Raw genomic sequence first — 25,190 nt, forward strand, 5'->3', positions numbered from 1 at the left:
TTCATACATTTTGACAGAGAATAAAAAAATAAAAAAATTGATCAAAAGCCTATACACTTGAACCTATATCGTCTAATTTCTATGTTCTGAGATTCATATTTCTTTTGCTTCTAAAGTATCATTACACCCAATTGCACTTACTCTTACATTTGTAAATTGCCCCTGCTTCTTCACATTCTCTGTATTCATCATTTTACTAACCATCTTCTCCGTTACTACGGTGCATTATTAGTATGCTTTCTGTAGAGAAAAGGAACAAAAAGGAAAGGTGAAAACAGAAAATTGATACATTTTCCCCACTTTGAATTATATCTTAACATTTGATATGAAACATTAACTTTATTATGACAAAAAAACAAGTTTCCTGTAGCAGATCTAAAAAGTCAAATGCAAAATGCATTTAAAAAGCTTTTTTTTTTAAAGCTATGTCTTGAAATGAAAAATAAACAACAATTTAAATACCATTTCTGCTGCAAATTGGAATGGAAATTTACAGTGGGTCTCTCCAACACACACCAAAAAAAAAATCATATTTCTTCATATTCAAGAATGTTATTGATCTCTGGTAGTTTTTCAATACGCTCATTTATTGTGTAATGTCTTTACTCCAGTAGTGTTATATATTAATATTATTTTTGGAATTTTTGAAATTCGCAAAATAAGCTGTCAAAAACTAAATTTGTGCGCGCTACAGGAAACAAACTTGTTTTTTTGGCCTTATACAGTTCCCCTAAACTTAGAATTAGAATGAATGATTCTGAATAATATTGCATGATCACCGGCGTGTCCAGCATTTTTTCTTGTGTGGGGTTCTCAAAAATTATAGCGCATTGGTGACAAATAAGATATGTACAATTGTACATGTATATTATAGGGGCAAGGACTACAACTACTGCACTAGAAATTTTATTTCAGCACAGACAACAGTTGTGGTGTTACAGTCAAAAATGAGGGAAAACCAATATTTGAACAATAAATCAATAACTATTTGCCATGAATTGCTGAATTTTCAGTGCAGTAGTTGTAGTCCTTGCCCCTACATATCTTACTTGTCACCAATGCGCTATAATTTTTGAGAAATGGGAATAAACATATATCATCCTGGATTGTAGATCTACCTCATAGTAGATCAAATATAACAAACTAATAAATTGCCTAATTAAATGCTAATTAAGACAGTTTTCCCTATATGTTACTGTACAAAGTGTGCACGTAACACTCCGACATTTTTAAGTGGCTTATCTCTTGCCAGAGTCACCCTGCTTATTCAAAAGTACACATATTTGAAAGGACATTTGAAGAGAAATTCAATTATGCTATTAGTTTTAGTGCCAGAAATGGAGGGAAAAAGTTTTGCTTTGATAATGTCATTAAAATTGTACAATTATTTTACAATTTTTGACCACTATGTATGTTTAACGCAAGGGATAGCAAACTCTTTTTTCCTCATTTGCTTGAAGGGCCCATGCAATGTCTTTCTGAATCCATATTTATTTTGAGCTACATGTACATAGCTTTCAGAAAAGAAAAATAAGGGGTTCATCATTACAAGAAAGATGCAATTTTGTTGTTGTTTCACCTTGTATATTTCTTACCCACCCTGTATTATGTTATACTTTGTTGATTCGGCATCCTTGTAATATAAGCTTTCCAGAAACATATACTTTTAATGGTCTAAAATGTTTTCATTAAAGGTTGTGTTTAAGTGAATCAAAATTGGTGATTTTTTTCTCATTTTACATTATGCTACATGAAAGATGACCAGTTCATGACATGCGACCATATGTGTTGTATTGCATATATGTGAATCAAATGGTTCCTCAGACTAATGAGTTTTTGTTTTGTTTTGTTTTTCCCTTTTTTCCCCCTCTTTTTTCCTCTAAAACACCAAAACAACCGACAGTCAAAATGTTATCCACGAACAGGCAGCGCTCCATAAGTGATATCAGGCCAGCTAAAATAACTAGTGTGTGTCAACAATCATGGTGGAGCCCAGTCCTGATGTATTGTAGCTGACACTTTCATGTCTAAATGATCATGATGACATTAATATCATTTAATTACCTCCTGCAATGGGCATCACAATTGTGGCATAATACGCAACCTCCATGCCGTTGTAAGTCATGTTTTTTATGTTAGCCCTGTAAAAACAAGAAATAAAGATACATGTAATTACATCCCAGCAAACAAAATGCTTTATACAAAAAATGTAAGGTATATAATAGGTATAAAAAGCTTTCAGAAAACATTTTTGAAAACTTATTTTATTATTTTTTTGCAATAATATTTGAACAGCAAAGAAAGACATTTTAGAGAAATTGGCTTTTTGAGCACCTATTTCTCAAGCAACTATGACAAGTTATATATCATTTTAAAGCTTGATTTAAAAAGATTTCAACTGTTTAATATTAAGAACTCAAAATTACGACTTAACACCGATGGGTCCTTCATGGATGGTAACAAATGTATTGCAGACTCCAATCATTTTGATGTTCATGGGCAAGCCTACCACCCCCCAACACTTGGGCCAGACCCCATTACGCCCAAATATCTTCATTCTTCAAAAACCGGGTCAAAAACATGACATTTTGAACATTTCAAGCAAAGCATGAATACATTGTACTTGAATAGGAAAAGCCTAGAACCCATGACATAGAATGCGGCACACCTGCATTATAAATTAAACTACCATTGGTCACATTTCAATTTCAATTTAGTAGTAGGGAAGGGATCAGACTTCACACCAAAGATAATTAGATTTGCCGCTGATATGGTTTTTGCAGTTAAGTGTCAGGGATCATTTTCCCCCGACTTACAAACCAATTGGAGCAACTTTGAAATTGACCTGATCTTTGACCTCAGATGACCTTTGTGGTTTTATACTCCCCAAGTTATGAGATTGTTTTTCCTAAATTACAGTTCCATCGCAGCATCTTTAAATTTGACCTGACCTTTGACATGGGCAAAGTTTAACATTTTAGTGAACAGTCAGGAATACAATTAGCCCTAGAACATATTAACCAAGGGCCAGGGGCGCTTTACATTGAAACACTTGTAGAACATGCTTGGCAATCCAATACAAAAGTTGAAAGCATTTCAATGCTTACTGAACCAGTACAAAAGTGTCACTAATAAATTCCACATTTCTAAAGATACCAGTGTGCAAATTTGGAAAAAAAATGACCAGGTCATGAAATCTGGTCTTCCGCAAAAAATATTTGGTCATTTTGGTCAACCATAGATATAAACTCCTCAAAAAAAGTTTGGAAACTTTCAAAAACGGTTGTATACAGGAAAATTTTTGAAATATATCTCCATATTGTTTCATACCAGCGAAAACATTGTTCTTATCTGTCAACAATGATACCTCATTTGTGACGATAGCTTATTCCACGGCTGAGTAACTTGCTTTGAAAGACAGAGAGGTCTCAAAGATAATGTGCGAAACTGACCATTATCTGCGCTCATCTTATTGCTCTGAATGAATGAACGAGTGGTTTAATGCATGAATAAAAGAATGAATGAAAACTTGTTTGCAGTACATCATGTTGAATGAAAAGTGCTAGGATGGGATACGCAGTTCTACTACTTGTGGATTCAAACAGATCAACGCAAGTCAACCTATCTTGCTGGTCACTTCTTCATAGTGGTCATTTGCAAGACATTCTAAGCAAACATGGTTCGATTACCAGACCTGGATAAGGCTCGCGCTATTGGTCAGCTTGAGGCTGGCATACCTCAGAATCACGGCAACATTTGGATTTTCCTGCAGTATGATCTCCAAGCTAAAAGTCAAGTTTCAGTCAGACCGGAGATGTCAAAGACAGACCATCCAAGAAAAACAACGGCTGCAGAAGACCGGTACGTGAGACTGACAGTACAAAAACCGTTTTTATGAAACAGTGTGGTATTCCTTATTCATGTTTACTGGTGCAAATGGCGCAGACAATGACATATTTGGCACATTTTGTTTGAGACCTCCTTGTCTTTCAAAGACAGTTACTCAACAATAAAATAAGTTATGGTCACAAATTTGGTGTCATTTTTGACAGGAAAGATCAACGCTTGTATTGATATGAAATAATATGGAAATAGATTTCAAATTTTTCTGATATAAAGCCATTTTGGTAAGTTTCCAAACTTTTTTTGAGGAGTTTATATTTTAAAATTTAGATTTTAATTTTTTTAAAGTTAGAACTTTGCATATTAGGCTAAAAAAACCATGTTTGTTTCCTGTAGCAGGTGAGGCCTAAAAAGTCCAATGAGATATGCGTTTTTTTATCTGTGTCTTGAAATGAAAATCCTGCAATGGTAATTTACAGTGGGTTTCTCCAACACACACCCCCATGATCCACTGCCACACACAAATCATAGACCCTATTTCTTAAATATTCAAGAATACTTATGACCCCCGTTCAACCGGCAGATTAAAAAAGTATTTAAAAAATCACAAGAGATATTTTTTGTAAGAAAACATAGAAACAGTGGTGTTCTTTTCTACTCTTAGTATTTATTTGCTCACTGCTTGCTTGCCCCAGGTCTTGGAAGTTTAACTTAATTTGAGCCTTTGCGTGTGTTTTTATCTTTGTGTGTGACTTCGGGTAAACTTAGTGACTTTTAATACTTTGGACACTACCATTAGGTCCTTGATTTTGTTTCAAAAGAGTCTTAAAATAGCAAGCACAATAAGGTGGGTACCAATTTTATATACTGTTGACCAAATTTTGAAGAAATTTTTCATATAGACGAATCCAATTTCACGCATTCCTACACCTCAATGGCAGCCATTACCTGGGTCCCCGCCGGCTCTACATGTGAAATGATGCGGCCTTGGAGGGTATTTTAAACTGCATTCTATCACCTGTGTTACACGTAAACAAAAGAATGATGACAGTTTACAACACAAAAGAATCTAACATCAAATTTCAAGCTGGTTTAATCCACCCTGTTTGGTGCATGCATGGACCCAATAATGGTCGACCAAATCCTGACCATGACTTGGCTAGTTGGATTTGTCTATACTGACCTGCACAAATCGTTAAGTGTATGGTGTAATGTATGGCGTACATGTAGGACTGGTGACTGATGAGTGAGTCCAGACATAGGCCTTTAAAAGGTACATGTACGGTATATTCTGGGTGTATAACAAACACCAAATTGGCGTTTATGACCTTTGACATGCATGCATACATTGACATTCTTTTGTCGAGAGTGACATGGTCTTTCAATTTATTCCGCAATTTATGCTGAGTGTCCCAGGGATATAGTCGGGATAGGCATCTGAAATGATGTAACGAAACCGGAAGATGTAGCCTAGGTCTAGACAATAGGCGGATTAGCGGCCAATTTGTTTCTACATGATGTTATTCATGTGTCCTTTTATTTTAGTACACAAATATAGAAGTTGATAGGTTTACAATTGTAAAATTATATTTTGAGTACCGGTATACAATATATTCTGTAGTGAATCAATCAAATGACGGTGTTTGTTCAGGTATTATATGCTTGATAGAATTAAACTGTCTAACCAGCTGGCATTCTCCTCCGCCGTACCGTGTTGCGAAGGTGGAGGAGACTAAAGCTGTATTGACGAACATGCATGCGTTAAAAATGATGTAGCCTAGGTCGAAAAATAGCGTGACGTAGTTCCCGAAATTGCCCCTATGAACAGGCACTCTCCTGAGTGTCATTGGCAGACTTGACTATGCTTCAGTGGTCATGAAAGGATTCATATATTGTAGATAACGGTCCTTTACCCCAATAATCCCAAAGCAAGGCTAAGCTATCAATGGTCAGAAACTGCTCTTCGGAAAATGTAGCTTAAGAACTCCCCAGTCCAAATGCTGGTCATAAACGGCCAATAGATAAATGACTATCATTGGAGACTGAGTTCCGCAGTCTAAACAAGTCTAAAAATGTCCGGAGTTTTTTACTCTCTGGTATATCGGCCTTAAAAAGGAACTCATATGGTATTTCGTGATCCTAGCATCCTCTTTTTATAAAATTTTGTAGTAGATATTATCCACAAAAAACAGCTTATTCCCAGTGGCGGCATCAGGAAAAAAATTTTCGGGGGTGGCATTGGGGGGGCAAAGTGAATTTGGGGGGGCTAAATTGCCTCAAATAGCGGAAATTTATGTAATTTTGGGGATTTCGTCTCTGGTATACCAAAACGAAATTCAAATTTGATGATATTATTGCTAAACAAATTAATCTGCAATACATAAACCCGGGACATAATTATTACATTTGTATGTAGCCAGAGGTTTCCAGTGGTATAAAAATCTCAACTTTTTTTGAGAAAAATGGGGAATGAGGCTCCTATGACGGCCATGAGGCTGGATCACGAAATACCCTAAAACATAATGTTTGTCAATTGTCATGTGTAATTAAATTTATGTTTATTAACTAGCATTACTAGCAATGCATTCTTTTACTGATAGCAATTGTGCATTCTTCTTATTGATAAATTAAGAATTTATAAGATGCATCTAGTACAAGGAACTTATACACTGTCCTCATTCACAAACTGATACTATCTGACATGCCCAACCAGGGTTGTAGCAACGCCAGGCGGTGGCGGGCGAACCCGCCCAGCACTCTTAATTTCTACCCGGCAGTCGCACTCAAGTTAATTTTGAGCCCAATTACCCGGCACTCCAGTCTCAAATGTTTCAAATTTAATGAACAATCAGTACAAAATTTGCAATTCTTATCAAAAATTTCAATTTTTTACAATTTCATATAAATTTCACCCGGCACTAAGATTTAGATAGCTATAACCCTGTGTCCAACGTACAAGGCTAAGACCGTCAAGAATAGGCTCCGTCACCTGTTGTTTGGGATCCCTCACAGTCTCTCAAAACATCAAAACACCAAAAGCGATGCACATACTTAATTAAGACTGTCTTTTATCATATTTTATCAGTGTTGTCAACTTGCCTAGAAAGGTCAAATTTTGCCCAATATAATCGCTTGCATAGGATTCCGCATCACATCAATATCGGCGATCATGTTTTTTAAACTGAATTTTTAGTGAATTAGGCTGGTTCCCACCAGCATCGACATCATGCACGCGACACAGCTAAAATAATCGACCAGAAATCGGGGATCATTAAACATCAACCGTTTCAAAATACCTAATGACATGCAGTAAACTGAATGGCGAGCAGTCCAAATTTTGAGCCATACATCATCATCCCCACTTTTCTAAAAAAAAAGTTGAGATTTTTATACTGAAACCTCTGGCTACATAATGTTTATGTACAAAATATTTCTTGCAGATTAATTAGTTTAGCAAAGATATCGTGAAATTTGAATGTTTGTCATCGGCCTGGTCATTGGCCCTCAGACTGTGGTGGAACTCACTTCCCGGCACCATCCTAGTCTCACCGTCTGTTGAGACTTTCAGGGGAGCTGTGGCGGCATCAATCTAGTCTGCAGCTATTGGTTTTTTACTCGCACACTGTATTTGTATTTTATACACACACTCACTCTTGCACCACTCATGGACAAAGTCCCTCGGCTATACATCCACATGTGGAACCTACCGAGTACAGAAGTAGAAGTAGAAGTGTAGGAACCCATGGATTCGACCACTGTTGATTTGACCCATGTAACATTGTCTATGGAGTATGGAGCAGTACACATAATCATGCAAAAAATAACTCACAAACACAAAATCGGAATCAACTTAAATTTTGGGAATAAGCTTTTTTCATGGATATCTACTGAAAAATGTCATGTAAAAAAAAGAAGATGATAGGATCACGAAATACTACCCTCGTTTAGTTGCCGAGTGCTCAGGCGTTGACGAGTATTTTCGTAGAAGTAGAAGTACCGGTACTCCTTTAATTTGATCTCGTGTGCTACATTGTAGCTTTTAATGTTTGAATGTTTCCATGTTCTAGTGTATGATGCGTATTCTGTCGGTCGGACATCCGGGCATGAACCGGCTGACAATAGCACTGCACTGGAGTGAAAACAACATTCGCTGAACTCTGCTCTGCCACTTTGACTTTGCCCTGGCCTGTACCTCTTCGTATCTCTTTCCTTGTTGGAAAGGTATAACGTTGACGAGATAGGAACATGTACCGAACATCCGGGACCTACAATATACTCTGCCCTGTTTGGCTGAGTAACAGTACATGAACATGGTCTTTCATGTCTTTTGTGCCTATGTAAATTAGTCATTGTGTAAAGCTGTGTTTATAGTTTATACCCATAGGTTACTCATCATCACACTGAATCATTGTCGTTAACTGCACAAGTTATGTGTGCAATTCTAGAGAACGTTGACCGACAGAGGGTGTCAATATAGGCCTATAGGCCTATGTGTCGCTTTTGAAAAACAGCGATTCATGCGCATGCTCAGCAGGCAAATACGATGGCGATTTAGTACACTGATCATGTGTGCGATTCAGATTTCTGCCAAAGCGATTGAGTATAAATGCATCTTTAGAAATGACTGGTGATTGTGTGTTCTGAAGTAGGTTTTATCATGTTAATTAGTGCCCTGACACACATTTCATTTGTATTTCGGCTCGATCAAGCATTGATTTTTTGTACTGGATCGTTCAACTTCAAGCATCTCCAACAAATTTTTCAATGTAAGTGCCTTTGACTTTGACGAAATACTCCGCAACGCCTCTTCTGAAGCCAAACGCAAAGCCTGTGAGAGCGCTGAGAGAGCTATTAATCTTGGAGTTTTTGTTGTTTTCTTAGGTGGTCCTAGTGGAAATAAAAGCGGATACTATGGCCAGAGTTCTAGGGCTAGCCCCGACCGAGAGAATTGGGTATTAAAAAAGCCTATTCCCTACAAGTACAATGCAGTACGTACAAAAGTACGCAGAATTCGGCACCCTCAATCATTCCCGAGGCTACGCATTCACATCATTGTGTGGTTGTGCCTGATCAAAACCGCGCAAAATGACAATTATAATTATACCTTAGGTATATCCACGACAAACGTACAGAAAAGGGATAAATTACATAGAAAAGCTGCTACTACGTACCTCTCCGCACAGGGTCCTACCCGATTTCGTGTTCGATCGTCAGTGCATGGAGATCGCCATCTTGGTTATCTTATCACTGGTAAAACTGGCTGGTTCCCGAAACATTTCCACATCATATTTTAACGGAACTCTATGCTGACGAGAATTGCACGGTAGTAGCATTAAAGAATGCTACTATCCATATGCCAGTATATAGACATTATAATTTCGCGCATTGCCTAATGCTTTACTATTTTTTTCCAGTACATATTGGCTAATGCGTACTGTTTAAAGAATCGCCTGGCTGGCACCAAGTAGGGTGCAGCACGACGGAGGAGACCAGTGCGCTGGGCTGCTGTCTTTGCCATCTTGGTTATAACAGGATTCCAAGATAAATCTCTGCTGAGGGTGAGACCAAGGAGTTCAACACTATCTGCCTCTGGGAGCTTTATACCAAAGAATTGGAGGCTAGGATGATTGCCAGCAGAATCTCTGCGGTTGGAAACTGTGATGGATTGGCATTTAGCTGCTCCGAAAAGTACGTTCCATGTAGAGGCCCATGTTTCGATCTCTAGTAGGTCTTTGTTGAGAGATGCAGCAGCAGCTTGTCTGTCCTCTCTAGACTCGATAAAGGTCATCAGGGTAACATCGTCAGCATACAAGATGGAAGTATTTGTCAGCCTCTGAGAGATGTCATCTATGAATATTATAAACAGGAGAGGACCAAGGGTGGATCCTTGTGGGACCCAGCATTGCTCCACTTCAGACGGGACGATTTGCCATTCAGAATTACCTTCATGGAGCGGTTTGAGAGGTAGTCAGCTAACCATGCTAACAGCTTTCCAGAGAAGCCAAGAGCAGAGAGTTTCTCCGGGAGTCCAGGGTGCCAGACTCGGTCGAATGCTTTGCTGATGTCCAGGCAGACAACACGAGCTTCTTCCCTGTTGTTCAAGGTGTTGGTGAGACGCTGAGAAACATAAGCGAGGGCATCTGATGTTGAGTGGCCAGCTCTGAAACCAAACTGCTGTTTGGATATCAGCTTCTGATCGTTGAGATGTTTCCACATAGCCTTGTTGACCAACTTCTCCATGATCTTGGAGAGAACAGGGAGGAGAGAGATGGGCCGGTAGTTGCTTGGAGAGTGTTTGTCCCCTTTCTTGAAACATGGGACCACATCAGCAACTTTCCATTGGGCTGGCATGTGTCCTCTGTTGAAACAGAGCTGGAGAGCCGTGCAAGAGGAGTGGCCAGTTCAGCAGCTGCAGTTCTCAGAACAAGAGCGGGAATCCCATCAGGCCCAGACGCTTTGTTGATATCCAGTTTGGTTAGCTGTTTCCTTACTTTCTTAGGCCAGAAAGTCATACTGGAGCATTTGGTGGTCGTCCTCGGAGGAAGGTGAGGGAATTGCTTGCTGTTTTCAGTTTCAGTAATGGTTGACTTGTCACTGAAGAAGGAGGCGAAGCACTCTGCCTTTTCCTTGGCAGTGATAAAAAGTCTGGCCGTCAGATTTCAGGACTGGGATTTCCGATTTTCCACCCTTATCCATCAACCGGCGTGCTGTCCACCACCAAGATTTCGAACCAGTTTGGAGCTCGTCTGTCATCTTTCCTCTGATCCTAGCTTTGTGAAGAGAGCATGCCTTCCTGGATATTTTGGTATACTCATTCCTTGCTCCTTTTTTCCCAAAACACCAACAAAATTTAGGTCTTTTTGGGAAGATAATGTAAATCCAGAGTTCAAAGTTTGATCAAGGTCAAAGAATTACGGTGTTTTTTCTACTCAGGCAGAAGGAGAAAGCCTCCCCAACTGAAGAATCACTAATACTATACGCTCGTATATATATTTATCATTGCCCACTACATTTGCGTTGATGGCCCTGGTTGATGGGCATCAGTCGACCATCTTTTCCGTCACCAGCAGAGTATGGTTGGGAACTGACTGATAGGCATTTTGTTACAGTTAGATGCTTAAATCCACCAGCACCAAAAGCTATTATTAAAACTGGCGAAGTGCGGTTGCAAGAAAGGGTGTGGCACTGAAACCGCACTGGAAATTACAGTGACCATTTCGGTAGGTAATTTATTGGGTTGCAACAATTTCACAAAATTTATTGTTGAAGATGACCATTAAGTTTAAACAATTATTATTGGAAGCACTATGCCTCATAATTTATTATAGTTGTTTATGAGTATCATAGTACTAATATATCTAATAAATCTTGGATTTGACAAATGGGATGCAAAAATGTATGTAAACATTGTACTTTGGGTCAAAAGACATCACCTAAAATATAGATCATAAAACATGTTCCTCATACATTATGTACTTTTACCATATCTTCTACTAAGTTATGTACGCTAGGTACAGTGCATTTGCGGCCATTTTGGTCGCCATATTGAATATTGATTAAGTTATACGAGAATAATATATACAATCAATATAATAAGTTTAAAAAACAATAAATAAGTTGCATTGTTAAGTTTCTATATGTTTGATTTCTTAAATGAACAATGATGAATGATGATTTTGATTTAAACTTTTGATCCAAACACAAGGAATTAATTCCTACCTCGGAATTTTCAGATGCTACTCCTTGAACTTTTATGATTGATGAATGATGATGAACGATTTCAAGAAAACTTTTCCAAGTTTACTTTTTTGGCGAGTGTAGCCACCTTTAATAGTGTATTTAATCATATTTTGGTTAATTCATTGTTATGAGGTTAAAAGTAATTATTTACTACATAGTCCCTACTGTTTTGTGAACTGAGCAGTTTGTTTCCAAACCATGCAGAGGTACATCGTGGGAGACTACATGCATGGATTTGTGTAAAATACAGCCTGTCTCCAAAAAAATTGTGCAAGTGAAAAGCGCCCTCTGTGCCGATTAGAAAATACCGTTGTGACATGATGCTTACATCAACGTCAAGGGCACAGTATTAGCTCTCAAATACCGTTTGTTCTGTTCAATTTGCTCTTTTTAATCGTGAGATATGTTTAGTTAACAATGAAAGGGTAAAATCACAATTGTGTCACTTTTACTAGGGAATAGGGTACATGTAAATCAACGATAGCTGATGTTGATGCGTCTACTGCACCCCCCCCCCCTTCGTGCATTAGACGCATCAACATCAGCGCGCGTGCATATTTTGTCTAATTTCATTAATTTGTCAAATTTCATGAACTTGTCAAAGTTCATTAACCTATAAGTGTTCAACATTTGTTTGTCTTTTAACATGTCTTGAATGACAAAGAGAACAGTATTTGCCATGGTAAAATCATTGACATGCACATGTATTTAATTTTACAGCAGAATGTGAAATATTCATTTATTGTTGTCGACAGTGGAAAAAGAGAATCATATACCTTTATCATGATAAAACACTAAAAACAATTTTGTATTGTTGTGTAATTGATGAATTCTTTTGATTTCACGAAGGAACTCTGGATAAACTTGATGCTATCATTGATTTACATGTACAGCCCTATTTCCTAGTAAAAGTGGCACAATTGTGATTTTACCCTTTTGTTGTTAAGTAAGCATATCTCGAGATTAAAACAAGCAAATTGAACAGACTAAACGGTATTTGAGAGCTAAGACTATGCCCTTGGCGTTGATGTAAGCATTTTGTCACAACGGTACTTTTAAATTGCCACAGAGGGCGCTTTTCACTTGCACAATTTTTTTGAGACAGGCTGTAGAGCATAGATCCTAAAAAGAAAGAGGTAACCTACTTTTAATTCAAGTCGTGTTCACACGGTCGGACATAAGCGAGTCATTACCGGCAATAACTGATTTATAACCGGTAATAGTGACTTATAACCGGTAATAAGTGACTTAAGTCCGACCGTGTGAATACGACTTATGTTGACTGTGCAGCGTCAAACACAATCATGTATCAATTTTCGCGTGATATTGAAAATAAATTTAGGTAATCTACTTTTAATTCAGTTGACTGTGTGGGGTCAAACATTTATTACTTCTTCGTGTAATATTAGTAATATAATTTAAGATATCCAAATGCTTATTATTTTATATTTCGATTGACTTTCACTGGAATAGGCACTAAATTAAACCCTATGAAGGGCGTTTGTTATCGGAGTGTTGCCCACAGTATATGTGAAATAATGTTATTCAATGCGAAAAGTTTAAACCTACATGTACAATATTCAACACATTACATTCTTATTAAAATTTATGTTTACTAGATGCAACATATGACAAGTTGTATTTAAAAATTTATGCACCTGCTATACTCTCCCCTGAAGTATCCTACACTGCTGGCGAAGTGACGTAGTTAATTCTTATCTTCTCTGATTGAACCATAGATGTCAAAGAAATGCTAATCACTTGCACCTGTAAGATTAGTATCTTAAGTTGTAACGAGTGGACTTGTATTCAATCTATTATATGATTGAAGACAGGTGGTGAGTGCAACCTGCTGTAGTGCAGAGCGATCTACTCAAAAATTATATTCCTGAAGCTGTGTTCACACATGCACTTATTACCGGTAATATTTTATCTAGGCTTATGTCCGATCGAATTAAATATTTCCGCTAATCCCATAGTGCGTCCACATTTGTCGGCAATAGCGCTATACGCTGGCGAAGTTACGTAATAATCGGATTAACTACCATAGCAATAGGTGAATCATGCTGATTAGTTGCACCTGTAAGATTAGTATCTTTGAAAAGACCGGTATTGTATTCAATCTATGATTGCAGACATACAGGTGATGAGTGCAACCTGCTTGTAGTACAGCGCGAAATGTTCAAAATTGTTTTCACCTATTGCTATGGTAATTAATCCGATAAATGACGTAACTTCGCCAGCGTATGCCCGACGTGTTATGTCCGTTAAAGTAGGGATGACCAATGAACCATCAACTTGATTAGAACACTCCCATAGACATGCAGGGAGCTCAACTGTGCACTGCTTGCACAGGCATTTCTAAATTGATCTCATTCTTTTAATTTTCAATATTTTTCTGTAAAAATTTGGGAAGTTACTGCCAATTATGTTTTGTAACTATCTTGCAAATTACAGCAACATAACTTATTTCGTTTTTCTGTAAGTGTGAGTCAAAATTGGTCCATCGCCACAGTGCGCTTAATTGCCAGTGGCTGAGTTCAGCACTGCTCAAGAATGGCACAAAATATTCATGTCAATAATTTCAGGTGAAAAACGTGGCCTACTGAGCTGAAATTTGACAGAGTTGCCAGTAATACCTCTGTCATACCCTCTGTAAAAAGGTTAAAATATTGAAGAAGTAGATCTTGAGTTACAAATTAAATCACCAGCTTCCCTTTGGAATTTCCATACTCCTTTCGAATCATGCTAAGAAGACACCTTTCTGAACATAAATGTGAAGTTTCGTGCTCATTTGATGTATTTTTCACCTGATTTCAACCCTAAACGTTTTGTTATATTTAGGCCCATACCATCTACAACTTGCTGCTGGCTATACCTTGTTTAGGACTTTCACCTGAATGTGCAACCATAACTGTTTCAAAATAGCCCGCGATAGTCATGCAGGTAACTCCGAGGTCAAGCATTGAATTGGTTTGAACAAAGATACTCATAATGTATTGAGTATCTTTGGTTTGAATGAGGAATACTACAGGAACCAGCGCCTTTTGTTAGAAGTCACACATGAGCATGATGAGTAAAGTGGATAATCTCTATTGTTGTGAATGAGTCAATGACCTTCAAAACTTAAGATTTTGTTTACATACACCTACTAATTGGTCATATTAAACCCAATAACATTGAAATTCTTGTTTGTGAAAAAAAAGTTCACCTTCTTAGTGCAATTTTGATTTTGTGCCATATCGGCTATCTTGGATGATTTTTGGCAAATGTCCTCTAAATGCATGATTTCAATGCCTCGGTTTGAAAAAATAAGTTATGCCAGTGACTAGATAAGTGCCATTTCATAAGAAACCCCTTTGATGCTTTCACAATATGCTTGTTTCATGTTTGCAAATATGTTAAAATAAAGAAATATATAAAGGTAAATATATGCTTATGCCAATTTTGCTCCCAATTGCTATTTTTGGACCTTGCATTTTATTTCGTTCCAATGACCGGTCAGAATGGGAAACTTTGATAATTCATAATTCGAAAAGTATTTGACCGATTTTGATCATTTAACCACCAAAATACTTCTGTTGATGAGTTCTACCCAGAAAACAATATTTTGTAGCAATAGGGTCAACATGAAATTTTGATGGTTATCCCTAGTTAAAGCCTATTACCGGTCATAAATCTCTTCTTTCTACATGAGCATCATCAGAAAATTTAACCCGATTTTAAATGTTTTCACTGAAAATTCACTTTCAATAAACGCCCCTTTTTAGAACAAATTACAGACAATGCGGTAGGTATGTCATGTAAGAAAAATGCAAATTCAAAAGTTCCAAAATTAAGACCAATTTTGTATTTATGTAGGTTCTATTATTATTATTATTATTATTATTATTATTATTATTATTATTATTATTATTATTATTATTATTATTATTATTATTATTATTATTATTATTATTATTATTTTAGTTTGACAAAGTAGTCCCATTTTACAGTAGACTTAGCTCTATATCGCATTTTATACATGTAGGCCCTACTATGGTGGACATCTTTGAAAAAATGACAAAAATAAAAAAGTATTGTTGTAGCAATAGGGTCAACATGAAATTTTGATGGTTATCCCTAGTTAAAGCCTATTACCGGTCATAAATCTCTTCTTTCTACATGAGCATCATCAGAAAATTTAACCCGATTTTAAATGTTTTCACTGAAAATTCACTTTCAATAAACGCCCCTCTTTAGAACAAATTACAGACAATGCGGTAGGTATGTCATGTAAGAAAAATGCAAATTCAAAAGTTCCAAAATTAAGACCAATTTTGTATTTATGTAGGTTCTATTATTATTATTATTATTATTATTATTATTATTATTATTATTATTATTATTATTATTATTATTATTATTATTATTATTATTATTATTATTATTATTATTTTAGTTTGACAAAGTAGTCCCATTTTACAGTAGACTTAGCTCTATATCGCATTTTATACAATCATGTAGGCCCTACTATGGTGGACATCTTTGAAAAAATGACAAAAATAAAAAAAATTACACTGACTCCCATCATCATGCTATTTTTTTCTTGGTGGGGGGTCCCAAATTTACAAAAAGTCAGCTTCAATAGAATTGCGACCTCCCCTATTTCGGCAGCAAATATTTTATGACCCAAAAAAAAAAAAAAAAGGCATCAGTCTTTTTGAATAAAATAAACACACTATCTGTAGTCATGCTGTGTTGTGACTCCCTACATTTTGGTCATCAAAATATTTTATGACACCCCCTATTTTTCTTTCCGTGTATATTTGGGACCCCCTAATCATCTTATAAAATGCAATTGCATGCCTTTCTGTTATCATGCTTATGGCTTAATAAATTTCATCTCCTTCTACATCCAGGGCCATACTGCCCCCCCCCCCACTGAACCCTCGGGGGGTTAACATTTGCTACCCCCCGAAACTCGTGTAGGTTATCCCAATAAGGATGGTCAATTGCTCCTGCGCCTGAATTGTTCACCCGATCATGGAGGGTGCGATGGAGAGTTTTCAGTGCCTTTATCACTACAGGTATCTGCTCCCCGACCGTATCGGACCCCCCCCCCCTTGTCATGTAATAGCGTGGCTATCTCCTCCCAAAGCTTTTTTATCCCAGAAATACTTTCCGTGTCTCTCCAAATTTTGAGTATAGCCAATGTTTCCTTGTCATTCCAATTGACCCCTCTATGGAAACGGGAAATCACAAGCAGCAAATAAAAAAAAAGCTAAAAGGAAATGTAAGAAAGAACAGATTTTAATGTTCATTTTCAATGATTCTACCTGTTCAGTAATTCTTCCTGTTATAGTGAACGCTCCCATTTACTCATCTAATTATATCCGACAGCCCAATAGTGCTGCGTGTCCACACGTAATTACTATTACCGGACGTAACGTTTCGATCGGTCTTAACAGCTCTTAACTCTGGTCATCTTCAGCCTTAAATTGTCGGATTTAAAGCACATTACGTCGGATATAGTCATTTTTTTTTATATCCGACGCTCATTCACACTGCCACTTATATCCGATACTATTACCGACGTAATTTAAGTCCGGTAATAGTCCGACTGTGTGAACACGACGAGTCGGCAACAGCTCTATGTCCGACGTGTTTATATCCGAGCTATTACCGGTCATAACTAACCGGAAATGGTCAGCAGAGCTAATGTCTCCTTCTCTTGCCAATTCATTCCTCTATTGCGTTTGATATTCGCACCTGCATCCATGATGATTTTGTTTTATCTCTCACTGGTCACACTATTTATACTCTGCTTCAAATAAGTTGCGCGAGTGATTTAATTTAACCCGGAAGTGTTCTTCACGCTGAATCACGCAGAAAGGTGAAAGTTCACAGTTATATCCGACAGCCCAAAAGCGCTGTTCAGTGTTCACACGTAATTACTATTACCGATCGTAACGTTTCGATCGGTCTGAACAGCTCTTTGCCCTGGTCATCTTCGGATTTAAATTGTCGGATTTAAACCACATTACGTCGGATATAGTTATATCCGACGCTCATTCACACTGCCACTTATACCCGATACTATTACCGACGTAATTTAAGTCCGGTATTAAGTGGTTTAAGTCCGACTGTGTGAACAAGGCTTCAATAGACGAATCTAAATTCACGCATTCCTACACCTGACTAGCAGCCTTTAGTTGGGTAGCCGTCGGCTACAATACACTCAAAATGTGAAATTATTCGGCCTTGGCGGAAATTTTAAACTGCATTCCATCACCCGTTTTACACCTTTCGCGAAAACACAGCTAGACAAAAGAATAACACAATACAGTTCCCTTCGACAAAACACACAGCATGGTCTATTCGTTGTGGAAGTGACATAATAATCGGATTAACTATACGCGGTATCTATGCATTGACGTACTTGCGAACAAAAGGACTATATGTATGAATAGATGCGACGGGATTACCTGCGGAATTATCTCCATTATATATATTATTAGCTATTATTCTATTAACCCTCCTCGGCCTTGCCTCTTCTCTAGGTGTTAGGCGGCTTTTATTTGCACAATTGGACGCTCAAAACACCAGGTTGGTGCTAGCGGCTACCCAAAGATGTCCGACCAAATCCTGACCATGACTTGGCTACTTGGATTCGTCTATACGCTGGCGAAGTTACGTAATTAATCGGATTAATTACCATAGCAATAGGTGAAAACAATTTTGAACATATCGCGCTGCACTACTAGCAGGTTACACTCATCACCTGTGTATGTCTGCAATAATAGATTGAATACAATACTGGTCTTTTCAAAGATACTAATCTTACAGGTGCAAGTAATCAGCATGATATGGTTCAATGAAAAGGTACCGCATGAACGTATCAGTGAAGCGCGGTATATTCAAAAATTGTTTTCACCTATTGCTATGGTAGTTAATCCGATTATTACGTAACTTCGCCAGCGTATTGCTATGGTACACAGTGAGCGTGTTTAAGCGAGCTTCAGACTCAGTATTGTACGTACAATATTGTATGTACAATATTTTTCGTGACGTCAAAAAGTATTTGACTATTGAGTATCCAATAAATGTACGTGCCACGACGAGTTGAATCAGATTAAATAACGCGCTATTCGCTACTTGCACGGTTCCGCCATTATGCACTATGTGCGGGAGAGCCTCGAACTGGCAGCATACATGAAAGGAAGAATTATGTAACCTTACACAGAACGTTATACTAGTTCAATTCCCATTCATGTATGCTGCCAGTTCGAGGCTCTCCCGCACATAGTGCATAATGGCGGAACCATGGAGCTATTATAAGATGGAGAGGAAATAGATTACGTAACGCATTGAAACCTTGTGCCGATTTGAAATCTGACAAGCTATTCATCGAAAGGTACCTTTTGTTTGGGACAAAGGGCTTCCACCATTAAATCGGTAAGCTGACCCGACAGTGTATTAACGCTTTACCTAGCAGGCTACTGTCAATAAGTGATCAAATGCAAGTCGCGTGAAAGCGCTTAATGGAATGAAAAGTACCTATTGTTATACATAAACCCAAGGGTGTGATTGAGTAGCCGTAAGCACAAAAGGCACACATTAGCCGCTAATGCATAGTTCGTTGTCACCCCACTGACATTGGGTGCTTCATTTAAATAAATTGAATGCGCCTGCTGAATGATTACACATCATGGCTGCCATGTCTATAATGGTATTAAATAGCTACGTCCCGGGAGCTACGTATACATGCAACATATGATAAGTATACCGGTATAGGCCTATATAAAAGTTGTTTTACAAATTGAGATTTTATTTTATTTTATTTTAAGAAGGAGAATGTCATAATCAGTGGCGTACTGAAGGGGGACAGCTCTTCTGTGAGAGGTCTTGGGAGGGGATGAGATTGAAGGAGGGGATATGAAGAATGAGAGGGGACTGGAGGAAGAGAGAAAGAGGAAGAAATAAAGAGAAATAAATAAATAGACGTAAATAAATAGAAAGGTAAGGAAAATGATAGGAATGAGAGGGGACAAAAGGTAAGAGGGGATGGAGAAGGAAGGGAGATAAGAAGAGGGAGTGATACTTTAGCAAGTACAGAGAAAGGAAAAGAAATGAATGACAAATAAATGTAGGCCTTATAATAATTATTATAGAAACTAAACACAGCCCCCCGCCCACACACCCCACACACACATAGGCCTAACACTAACAGCACTATAGGCAGCCATTCGATGATGCCAATTCCTTTATGCGTTACGTATTTAAAACGCCCAGTCAGATGTACACTCTCATGAATATTGATTGGCATCATTTTCCAATATGTCAGCGCTCAAATCGGACACAATAGAACAATATACCATTCAGTGCGTTGGGCGGAACCGTGCAAGTAGCGAATAACCCTGACGGTTCATTGTTTGCTAAATCCAAGCGAGGTCACCAAAAAAATCTATGCAAGAGAAATTTCTACTGCTGCTGATGAAAAATCCTAGAGTGCGTTTGGAGGTTTTTCTGCATTTTACCAGTAGGCCTAATAAATTCATTAAAAATTAAAAATTAAATAAACATCTAGAGGGAATGTTTTTACTCACTGCTCATCTGATCCACTTTCCCAGGAAACTAAATGCCGATACTCCTTAGTTTTTTCCCTGAGTTTCCAGACATAATTATGAGTAAACATCAAATTTAATGTTTACAAAACAATCAAATATATACATTCGTTTGCATTTTGTACATTAATATTAATATTAATAATGTACAAACATTAAAAAAGGGGGCCTAAGAGTATGTCTATTTTTAATCATATACTAATTCCGCCATGCCCAAACATATTTTATATATCGTGTAAAAACAGACCACTTGTAAATCTATGGAACCCCAAATTCCAATCAAAAATAAAAACAACTTTGTTATCAAATACACTAGGCCTATACATTGTATTACAGGAATTTAATAGATGGTGCATTTTAATAAATAAATAGATTAACACGGGTAACGGACGAGAAATATTTGGCAATACCGGATTTACCACAGAGCCAGTGGATAAAGAAATTAATTAAAATTAAAACAAATTAAATGAGAAAATGAAAGCAAGGACATTTGGTGAAGTATTGTTTTAGAATGCGAAGGAGTCCTAAATGTTATCCTGGCCCCGGACACTGATTAATGTAACCCATAGTTATTTTGTCTACTTTTGCCAGCATTTAACCTGTTCAATGTAATTTATGCCTATTTTTAATAAAATTCCGAAATCTGACGTACGGTAGGCCAATCAACGTTGTATCGTGCACAAATTATGATTCGAGACTATTTCATTTGACACGGTTGTATGGATTTCAAAAGATCGGTCCTATAATAGATATCGAATAGAGATTTACAGCAGGAGGCTTTGAGGATGCCGTAATCCTCTTGACAATCAACCAATCAGAGAGACATATTTCAGAAATATGTTCGTATAGTTGAAACTCTTTCAACTCTGAAATATATATTTCAAGTAATCTCGTTTCACATTCAGCAGCACTTTGGCTTGCAATAAAGCCACGAAGGGACGGTAATGCTAACGATTTCAGTCAAATATATTGGTGCAAATATACGATTTCGGTCAACAATTTGGCTATTCATATTATTAAATGTTTATTAGTAACAACTCTTAGGAGTGGTTTCGAGTAATTTTAACGAAATAATGAGGTAAAATAAAAGAAAGCCCACTTACAATTTTGGACGCTTAACTGTGGTGTTCTAGGGGAATTAAAATATCACAATTAACATGTTTAATTCAAAATCGTTGTCCTACAAGCACGTGTTAAATGGCTCGATTCACATTAGGTATAAGTTGGGACATTGTCAGATTGTGTGAAAATTACAAATACAAACAATAAGGTTTTAAAAAAAAAGCCATTTAAAAATGATTTTAAAAGATCGTCTATTTTGTAGCTTACACTGATTAGACTAAATATCTGCCTCTGACGAAAAAAAATGTTTTCCATGCTGATTTGTTTTTGTAACGAGTATATCATTTCAAAAAGAAAGAAATAAAGGCGGATATTACCTTTTAAAATCTCAACGCATTACTATTAATAGGCCTATAATTAATGAAAAAGTATAGAAGGCGTTGCATCCGGGTCTGATGAGGGGAGAGGGGCACAAGCCGTTTTTGGCAGTTTTCTTATGGATTTTCTAAAATTCAGATCAATGGGGGGGGGGCTCCCATGCCCCTATAAAGCTACGGTTACTGCATTAACACGTTTATGGATGTATTGTGATGATCATAGGTAGGCCTATAACATACACCATCATAACATGCCTCACCGATATCAACATGTAAAAAGGTGTTGCAAATTCATAACACACCGTGTTATAATGTAACAAATGCTATGCCAAAACTTAAAAAAATAATACAAATATCAATATCAATAAAATCAAAACCAGAATAAATACATAGGCATACAAATAATACTTAAGAAACTGACTAAATCAATATATGACTAAATATAAATGAATCTCTAAATCAATTAATCAATCAGTAATCAATCAATCAATAAATCAATAAATAAACAAATAGGCCTAAATAAATAAATCTATAAATAAATAAATAAATAAATAAGAACTGAATGTGCCATTTATATTATTATTACAATTTTAATATTTTTTTAATATTAATATCAGTATTAATATTATTAACTTTAAAGGTGCCCATTGATTATATAATAATTCAAGTACAGTTGAATACAAGAAGACATAAAAAGATGTTCATCATTCCGTGCACGAACACTGCACTAAATTTACCACTCTTAGAAATTTGGCAACTCCGTATCAATTAAGAGGCAGTCTCCCTTATTATGTACATGAATAAGGGGGGTTGTGATACAAAAAAAAAATAGAATTGTCTCTAAAAAATAATTTTGGTACATATTAGCACCAACAACTCACATGTAAAATATGAGCGTGCACAGCGCCCTCGTTCAGCTTAAAAAAATTCTTGAAATTTCAGCCTCTCTGAGCCTTACTTGCAAATGATAAACTTTGGAGGTGCATAACATCGTGCGCCATCATCATCCCAACCTGCATTTTGCATTTTTTTAAAGTACCAAATGGTTACATTACAAAAACCAAGAAAAATAATTAGGATCTTGATGGCGCACAAAATCAACAAATCAATGATTTGATGAAAAGCGCCCTCGTGCAAACTTCAAAGCATCATAACGGGCTGCGCCATCAAGATCCCAAGTCCGAACAAGACTTAGTTTGAAATTAAAGACCTCCATGGCAAGTTTCATTTTTCAGCAAAAAATTTTTGGGATTTCGTTGGCGCACCGAGTTAACAGAGGTCAAAGGTCAAAATTTCCTATTTTCGCACAGGCGGCATAGGACACGCAACACGGACGTACGAGGCTGGCGAAGATACAGGGCTGACAGCCCCATTCACAATACACGGTTAGCGATTATAAATGGACAATTAACATACTTGCAGTGTGGTACTTTGCAGAACCCCAACGGTTTTAGAGTAAGATAATTTTGCTTTGACACCACATAACAAATTTAGAATTGTTTGTGAAGATTTCATGATTATGTGTTAATCCAATGGCGACGTCAAAAATAGCGATATCGCATCCACCATTATCTGTTTTCGCACATATTTGCATGCCTGTATTATCGTGCGCCAACGTCACCTGACTCTCCGAATAGCATTTCATCAAAGAAGAGGTAATTAGCTTGGGATCTCTTGATCTTCATATTTTTCTGATTTTTGGAAAACGGACTTAGCCTCATTTTGGAGGTCAATTTGACCTCTTTTTCCCACTCGCTGCACAATGTGGGCTTTTTACTGCATCACAAAAAGATGCGCCAACAAGATCCCAATTTTATTTGTCATCGTCTAGCTTCTTTGGCGACCAGTAGATAAAACACAAGCAACAGCTAATTGGGATCATGTGGGCGCACTAATATAAAAGAGGTCAAAGGTCAAGCTTTGTGCCAAAGTGATGCATATTTGCCTATGTGCAGCACGAAAGTGGAACTTTGACCCGTAATAAAAATGTGCGCCAACAAGATCCCATCTTACTTTTTGGATGATTGGATAAAGGGGCTTATGTATAACTGATAACAAGTTAAAAAAAAAAGTGGGATCATGTGGGCGCACTAATTCAATAGAGGTCAAAGTTCATACTTTGTGCCGAATTGGCATTATTTTGCCTATGTGCAGCACAAAAGTGGAACTTTGACCCGCAATAAAAATGTGCGCCAACAAGATCCCATCTTACTTTTTGGATGATTGGATAAAGGGGCTTATGTATAACTAATAACAAGTAAAAAAAGTGGGATCATGTGGGCGCACTAATTCAATAGAGGTCAAAGTTCATACTTTGTGCAAATTTTTTTTTTCAATGGGGATCACCAGACATGCCTCATACAAACTTGTGTGAGTGCATTTCACCTTTGACCTCTTTTATATTAGTGCGCCCACATGATCCCAATTAGCTGTTGCTTGTTTTTTGTCTACTGGTCGCCAAAGAAGCTAGACGATGAAAAATAAAATTGGGATCTTGTTGGCGCATCTTTTTGTGATGCAGTAAAAAGCCCACATTGTGCAGCGAGTGGGAAAAAGAGGTCAAAAAATGAGGCTAAGTCCATTTTCAAAAAATCAGAAAAATATGAAGATCAAGAGATCCCAAGCTAATTTTTTCAGTTCTTGCAGAGAATTACCTCTTCTTTGATGAAATGCTATTCGGAGAGTCAGGTGACGTTGGCGCACGATAATACAGGCATGCAAATATGTGCGAAAATAGGAAATTTTGACCTTTGACCTCTGTTAACTCGGTGCGCCAACGAAATCCCAAAAAAATTTTGCTGAAAAATGAAACTTGCCATGGAGGTCTTTAATTTCAAACTTGTTCGGACTTGGGATCTTGATGGCGCAGCCCGTTATGATGCTTTGAAGTTTGCACGAGGGCGCTTTTCATCAAATCATTGGATTTGCTGATTTTGTGCGCCATCAAGATCCCAATTTTTTTCTTGGTTTTTGTAATGTAACCATTTGGTACTTTTAAAAAATGCAAAATGCAGGTTGGGATGATGATGGCGCACGTTGTGATACACCTCCAAAGTTTATCATTTGCAAGTAAGGCTCAGAGAGGCTGAATTTCAAGAATTTTTTCAAGCTGAACGAGGGCGCTGTGCACGCTCATATTTTACATGTAAGTTGTTGGTGCTAATATGTACCAACATTATTTTTTAGAGACAATTCTTTTTTTTTTTGTATCGCAAATCCGTACATAATAAGGGAGACTGGCTCTTAAGCAACCAATGATTGTGGCAAAATATATATTTTCCCGGTACATACTTTTTATTGTACGTGCAATACTTTTTGACGTCACGAAAAATATTGTACATACAATATTGTACGTACAATACGGAGTCTGAAGCGCCCTTTATAGTGGGAGCAGATGTGCGGTACATTGCGGTACAATTTCTACCCGGTTAGAGATTATCCGGATACTTGCCCACTATAAACACTAGCAGTATATGCACACCACTCCACGCCATACATAAATTCTGCCAGTCACATTTCCCCAATATGAAATTTTTTTAAAGTAAAATTTTAATTTTAATTT

General features: G+C 37.2%; 1 protein-coding gene and 1 long non-coding RNA gene across 2 annotated transcripts in view; both read right to left on the reverse strand.

The window, feature by feature from the left end:
- LOC140149768 (NXPE family member 4-like) overlaps window positions 1–25,190 on the reverse strand; it is a 118,304-nt gene that overhangs the window by 87,042 nt on the left and 6,072 nt on the right. The window lies entirely within an intron of this gene.
- On the reverse strand, window positions 153–9,079 carry LOC140149767 (uncharacterized). Its single transcript, XR_011858729.1, has 3 exons — window positions 9,015–9,079; window positions 2,065–2,141; window positions 153–240 (listed from the first exon to the last, which is right to left on the reverse strand). It is a non-coding gene; the product is annotated as an uncharacterized lncRNA (long non-coding RNA).

The sequence above is a fragment of the Amphiura filiformis genome, chromosome 4 (assembly GCF_039555335.1).
Source record: "Amphiura filiformis chromosome 4, Afil_fr2py, whole genome shotgun sequence".
In the NCBI taxonomy this organism is placed as follows: Eukaryota; Metazoa; Echinodermata; class Ophiuroidea; order Amphilepidida; family Amphiuridae; genus Amphiura; species Amphiura filiformis.